At 39.7% G+C, this 7418-nt stretch overlaps 1 protein-coding gene across 4 annotated transcripts in view; it reads left to right on the top strand.

The window, feature by feature from the left end:
• Positions 1-5492: 5492 nt before the first annotated feature.
• Positions 5493-7418, top strand: part of Cad88C (cadherin 88C) — a 366763-nt gene continuing 364837 nt past the window's right edge. For all 4 annotated transcript variants that reach the window (XM_076201341.1, XM_076201340.1, XM_076201339.1 and 1 more), the window contains exon 1: positions 5493-6007. The gene's annotated coding sequence lies outside the window, so the exon portion shown is untranslated. The remainder of the gene's footprint in view (positions 6008-7418) is intronic.

Here is a 7418-nt window from a genome sequence, read left to right as displayed (position 1 = left end):
TTATCTATATTTTATCCTATTCTATTTCATCTTGTCTTATCTATTCATTTGTTTATTTGCCTATATATGTTCTTTCTATCTTGTTTATCTGTTCATATGTTTTACCTTATCTATTGATTAATCTATTTATTTACTCATTTGTCTGTTTATCTATTGTTCCTTTTATATTCCTCATCTGTAGTCTAGCGGTGGGGAATTTGTTGATGGTGCAAAGGACTGAAATAACATTCATTGACTTGAATAAGATATGTATAAAGCGTCACTGGAGCATAAAGCCGGCCTAACATTGGGCCGATTCCCGCCAACCGTCGTGAGTCCGTTTGAGTAGAGACGACTTCGGCTACAATCCCATGCTTTTCGAATATCCAATTGTCAAATTACCTTTGCGTCATATACTGAGTTTACCCTCTCGTAGTTTGCAATTTAGTTTCTCAATATATAAGGTAAAGGTAATTCGACATTTGGTTATTTGAAAAGGAGAAGATTGTAGCCCAAGTCGTTCCAACTCAAACGAAATCACAACGGTTGGCAGGAATCGGCCTAGTGTGACGTGATCGGGTGGGCATCGAGAAGCGTTTACATGGTATATATATAATGATATCACTAAACGATAAATGGCTTCTCTTTCTACTCCTCCTTCCATTGTCCGAAAGGCACAGTTTACTTTTGAATCTCGAATGGTGATCAGATGTCAAACCCGGATTCAACAGCCCCCTATTTCTCCTCCTCCTCCTCGGGCCTATGCTGGTATTTATTTGCAAAATCTGCAGGTGCCACCTATTTCAACGGGCAACACAGGTGACCTCAGCTGCACCTGCCAAGGAATACGTTAGTGTCTTAGCTATCCATGGTATTCTGGGAAATGGAGAAATGTTATCGAAGCTTATGAGGCCCTGTTCACGCAAGCGCCACACCACAAGGTGTCTGTAGACACAAGCGAGAATATTGTTCTTGTTAATGAACTCGCTGCCTTTTTTGTCTGCAGAAGAACGAACATTGTTGGTTTGTATCTATAAAGTTGGAGAGTTTGTCACTGAGAACAATATTCTACCTGTGTTTGCAGACACTGTGTGATACTCGCATAGCGGATGGAGTTTTAAGCGTCCTGCAACTTGATCCAACTGTGAAAAAAACATGACTGAACCGAGACTAGCCCTGGCTATTGACAGACATTGATATGGTATAGATAATGCTTATCCTATGTTTTATGGAAAGCTAGCCTCAGTCCTCTTTCTCGGGCCACAACTCAGACTATCAATGAAGGTGAGTATCGTTCTTGGGGAGTATTTGTCGTCATGTACTATAAATGTGGATCAGAGAGCGAACCGTTACCATATAATGCATAAAAGAGCCGGTTCCTCTATTATGTGCAGTTGGGGTGGGGTAGGGTGACGTTATGGGCTATCATTAAATTCGGTGCTGGTCTTCTGGGAGCATTGTGTGGAAAACGAGGTTGTCCAAGGAATTAATTGATAATTTCAGAGCAGAGCGGGCTGTTGGGGCTGGTCTTCACGAAAGAGGCGGAGGAAAAACGGAAGACAGAAATTGGTTTTTAGTTTTATTTAATTTCCTTATCTATTGTTTGCTAATTTATATTATAGATTATTTAAAAAAAATCTGTGCATTTGTGCGGAAAGCTGTGCTTTTCTTTTATCCTTTAAGCGCTTTATTGCAAATGAACAAAGAGTAAGAATTAAGTAGATAAAAATAGGAATGGATTGAGAGGGGGAGGAGACGTGGGTGGGGAAGGGAGGAACACATGCACTTGCATATATAGATTCAAATATGGTCATAGGTATGAATAAACTTATTCGTGCCATGTACACATTATTTGAATGTGCGTAGTCGCGACTAATGAAATGAATGAAAATAACAGCACCGCATAAGAACGGTCAGTATGTATCCTGGCTCATCAAGACAAGGTCGGAGATTCAGGTCGAGAGGAATTACAGATGAACGTACGAGGAAATGCCATCATCTCATGTTACTCGACGTTAGGGATCACACAACTTTTTTTTTCACAGCGTGCCAGGTAACTAAGAAAATAACGAACGCGAGGCGCATTTGCTCAATAACATTGCATATACAAAAAAATCTGTTTACCAGTACACAAAATACAAAACACAAAAGATAAAAAAAAATGAGGGTTACTAACATAATCATTTACCAAAATTTTTAGAAAGGAAATAAATACTCGTATTTTTCATATGTACAATGCGGCCCGCGGGCCAAGGTTTGGTGACCCCTGGTCCACGTGAATTCCACAAGAAGCTGTTGGAGGTAGAGATTGTCATGTATTGTCAGGACGATCACCACGAACTTATGAGAACATAAGAATGAAGGAGGCTGCAAGAGACCATAAGGCCTATATTAGTCAGTTCCGGTCCACTACCACCTGTCAACTCCATCCATAAAATTATCTAACCTTCTCTTAATACAACCGATAGTTTCAGCGCCCACTACATAATGAATACTAAGTCTATGCCATTCGTTGACCACTTAACTCCTTAAAGTTAATGTGCAGTGCGGTATCATGTTCGTTCGAGGCATTGGCCCAATCTTCTCTGCGGAACTAACAAATATGGTCCACATCGTATTGGATATTTTGGTAGAATTTATGTCACGAAGGTTGGCTAACATGTAGACAGTAACTGTTTTCCGTCTTGTTCAGATGCTCTGAGTTTGGAAAATAAAGGAAAGTGGTGAACAAGGACGTCTCCGTTCTCAAACGTATTTTTATACAGTTTTAAGTATTTTTGGAACTTTATTGGCATTTCTACGGATCAGTCCCGCAGCGTTCTTTTATGATCGGGGACTCACCTCTACCTAAAACAGAAATTAGATCGCTTTTAACTTTTGATATCCTTTCATTGCGCTCACCATTGCACTCCCACGACAAGGTAAGTGAAAAACCCCTGGTGAAGCAAATCACGTCAGTTGCGCAAGCCGATTTTTTTTTTTTTTTTTTTTTTTTTTTTTTTTTAGGCCGATGTTTGGGTTGCCTCCCCGCCAGACCAGGGCTGTTGGGAACCAATGTAAGAAGCACGCAGCGGGTCCCGGGAATCGAACTCATGACCACCTACTCACGAGTTTGACACGGTATCCACTGGGTTACCGCGCGGTTCTAAAATGGATTAGTTAACTAACAAAATTGTCAAATGGAGTTAAGCTACCTTCCTTAAATCGTTCCTTAGCCATTTTAATGACCATATCTCTTGGGCGAAATTTCTCCCCGAAGTATAGAGACGTTGGTTGGTTGTAGCTGAAGAAAAGCGAGGAAAAATATCTTTGAATCGTCGCCCAGGTGATTGTTGAGATGATGTGGTCGTCAGTCACTTTGAGACGCCAGGTGCACAAGTACCTCGCGTTCTTCGGAATGTGAAGGCTGCACACCCATTCGAAAACGCTTGCGGCAATGACACGTGGATTTTTTTCTACTTTCGGGCTGAGGGAGGCTGATGGATTGTATGTCGATGTCGCTGGTCGAAGAAGTAGGTGGAGGCTGAGGGGACTTTCCAAGGTGACTTGGGGGGGGGAGGTTGTGCCAGAACTGAAAACAGTTTCGAAGGTTCTTCGGAGGTTGGGAGTATACAACAGGTCAGGTCAGGTCAGGGTCTTTTCATGACCAGTCTCAGAAGGACATTTTTTGTGGATTTACGATGATCGTATTTTATTTTTTCTGATCTCCCAAACCTGTCCTATAGATTCAAGGATCACGACAGTATATAGCAGGGTAGCCAGTTGCAAGTAATTGGAACCAAATCAGGTGTAGGCGATAGATAGTGCATAATGCTAATAAAGTTTTGCTCAACAGTGATAAAAAACTAAAACTCAGTTCGTGGTAAACCTTTTTCTTTTCACAGTGAATCTTGATAATATTTTCTGGTGTTTTGTGCGATTTTGATAAATCGAAGAAACAAATGCCATCCTTTAAAAGAAGCACACAAAAGACAAGAATTGAATCGATTCTTGTACTTCAAAGAACAACAGAAAAAAGTGAAGCTCAATATTTTGCAATTCCTGTCTCTATACGTCCTTGCTTGGTCACATTTAAAAAAATGGCTGCTGTTCGTGAAGGGGTGATTCACTTCCTCGATTCTCCGATAAATATTTTATTTTTATTCTTTGATGGTGTGTTCTGATCGTCAGCATCATGCCGACAAGGCTAAGGTAGAATATCTTTACGTGGTGATACTGCAGAAACTGGAAAAGAACGTGAGTAACTTACACCTGGAGGCGCGTAGCTGCACTCCTGAAGCGTTATCTTTGCCCTATGTGCTTAGACTATTGGGGCAAGGACACCACCGGTAATCGGAAAGTGGTGCGGGGTTCGAACTCGTAACAAAGGAAGTGCGAGAGAAGAACGCTTCCGACTGCGTCACCAACGTGTATTGAAAAGTTATGAGAAATTTTCAAAAAATAATAATCACAGTAGCACGTTGTAGTTATAATTACTGTAGCAATACTTGGAGTAGCGAGTAAAGGTGGCAGCACACTATGCATTTCTCGCTAGCATGCTACTTGCTTTTGCTACTTCGTTTGAGTAGAAACTATTTCGGTTACGATCTTTTGTTTTTCAAATTTCCAAATGTCTAAGCACTCTCGCGTCATACAAAGAGAAGCTGAAGGACGAACTAAGAGAAGTTAAATCTTTACAAACGCTAGAATCATTGTTGAGATGTTCTTGCGGAAATCTAGAATACTGTCACCGAAGTCGTTTTTACTCAAACGCAGTAGCAAAAGCAAGTAGCATGCCAGCCTAGTGTGGCGTCACCTAGTCAGTACGCTTTGCTGTAATAATGCTCGGTGTGTCACAACAATTATACCAAATGTTATAATCAAACTAATGTTACCGAACACTTCACTGAGATGATGATATTATATGATAGGAAGAAGGGAAATTATAATGAAAATGGAAGCACAGTAACAGGAGGGAAAGTTGATACAGAGAATGGCCGATAATGACGGGATGAGGTGGGAGTGTGGGGGGTTGCACAATATTTAGGTAAAGAAGAATGGTACAGTGAGAACGAATGAGAAAAGAATGAAAGGGAATAGGAAAGAAATAAGGTTAATTTCTGGTAACACAGTAACAAAATAGAGAGTACATAGTGGTAGATGTAGTAGCAATGGTCGACTTTGTAAAGTGCCATGACGCGAGGACGGTTGAATCTTCCACAAGTACCCCATAATGAAAGCCTTGCCCACACCTCCGAGAAAGAGCTCCTTAGACTAGATGTTTACACACGATTTTCAAAAATAACTGCCAGTAGACATTCTTGGCTCACCCTTCGTCTTTATGCACAAGGATGACAAATAACTTTGAGCGTCTAGTCCCTATATCAGCGGTAAAAGAATTATGATATAAGAAAATAATCGTTTGTTTAGAGCGAAATAAAGGACAAAAATAGTTACTGGCAACGCACGCATCATGCGTACGTTGGTTGGTCGGGTGGTTATCGTAAGGTAAGCAAGCATCAGTCGCCCGTCAACCGTCATGAGACGGGGCTGTCGTCTTTTTCCTGTCCTCTTTGTGAATGTGTTAAGAACAGAAATATCGACAGTGTCCTTAATGTTTAGTGTTTTGTTGATATCTTATTACATACGGCGTGTGCAGTTATCGTGAGTAGTATATTAAAGGAATATACCAGTGCATCCAATATTAGAGCAGTTGTGCAAATTTCCAGACTCCAGTCTAGGCCTTTACCCAGCATTCAGAATATTGAATAGATCGTAGTGCAGGACCGATAAAGTGATGGCTGAAGTGAAGTAGAATTGACTGTAATAGTGTCCAAGATTGTTATCCTGGAAGACAGTGACAATAAAGGTAAATATATAGGTTGGAATTCAGCGCGGTCATCTCTTTCGTGGACGGACATCGTTTCTTGGAAAGAGGTAGTAGACGGGACCGACAGCAGACTAGATCGAAAGGATTTCAAGATTCCAAACACCACCAACATAGGATACTGGATAGTTAGCCCTTACTCGTTGAAGTCTCCTAAACAAGGTTAGTACACAAATTATGGATACAACTGTTTGTATAATCATTACTTTAGTTGTGAGTAAATGAGTGTTAATGTCCGTCGACACACCTTATTTGTTCTGTTATGAATCCTTATAATCGATTAACTTTGGGAGTAAAGTGCGCGAATTTGGTGCAAGTTTAAGAAAACATGTAAATAAAAACGGTGGTCGTTTCATTGTGTCCTGTCAATTGGTAATTGTACTTGCTTGGTAGGGCGTTTCCTCCTTTTTCCTGCATTCACTTTTATTATGAACCGAAATTTTTCTATTATTATTATTATTATTGTCATTATTACTATTATTATTATTATTATTGTTATTTATATTGTCATTACCATTGTTATGGTTGTTATTAATATTATTATTATTATTATTATTATTATTATTATTATTAATATTGTCATTACCATTGTTATTATTGCTGTTATTAATATTATTGTTATTATTATTATTATTATTATCATTATCATTGTTATCATCGTCATCATCATCACTATTATTATTATACTTTATAATTATTAGCTACCTCCCTTGTAAGGGGGAAAAAGCTTTGGTATATGTATGTATTAGTATTGTTATGATTATTACTATAATCAATATTATTGTTATTATATTGTTATCATTGTTTATTATTATTATTGTTGCTGATGTTGCGAGGGTAATGGGCAGGGGATTGGAGATGGTTAGAAAGAGTGGAGGGAAGTTGGAGGTGAGCCAGTTGTTGTTTGCTGACGACACTGCGCTTGTGGCCGAGTCAGGAGAGGTTCAAAGGCAATTATGGAGTTTGTGAAGGAATGTGACTGGAGTAAGATGAAAGTAAATATGGGTAAAGGTAAGATGATGAGACGTAAAAGGGGTGAGGATGGCAGGAACTTAAGAGGTAAGTCTGAAAGTAGAGGCTAGAGGAGGCAGATAGTAGGGTCACATGTAGCAGGGAATGGAGGAGTGAGGGATGGAGGTAAACTGTAGAATGAGGAAAGCAAATAAATGGCTTTGGGGGAATGAAACGTGTTTTAAGAAATAGGTATCTGGGGATTATGTATATTGTATTGGAATTGTGATCTTCAGCCATTGTTTTACCGTATATTGCATCCACGGCTCGTATGGCCCGATATGTGGGCAGCACAAGTGAAATGTCTCACATCTGTTATAATGATAATAATAAGTTTATTTGGCAATGAATGAATATACATGAATTGCAGATAATGAAAAGAACACATAGTTCGAAATAACAATTACAATTGCCGAGGATAACACCAAAAAGCCTGTAAGCTTATTTCCATTGTGGTCTTCACCTGGCTCAGTGACATTTAGTGTCTTTAGCAAACGCTGCTGTTCGATTTGCCTCAGGAGGGGAACCGTTCGCCAGTGGCTTTGTTTTGTTTTGGCTGCAG

Source organism: Oratosquilla oratoria, chromosome 18 (genome assembly GCF_046742065.1).
Source record: "Oratosquilla oratoria isolate Oo_2021 chromosome 18, ASM4674206v1, whole genome shotgun sequence".
Lineage (NCBI taxonomy): Eukaryota > Metazoa > Arthropoda > Malacostraca > Stomatopoda > Squillidae > Oratosquilla > Oratosquilla oratoria.
The sequence above is the reverse complement of the archived record's forward strand: the minus strand, read 5'-3'. Positions and strand labels throughout refer to the sequence as shown.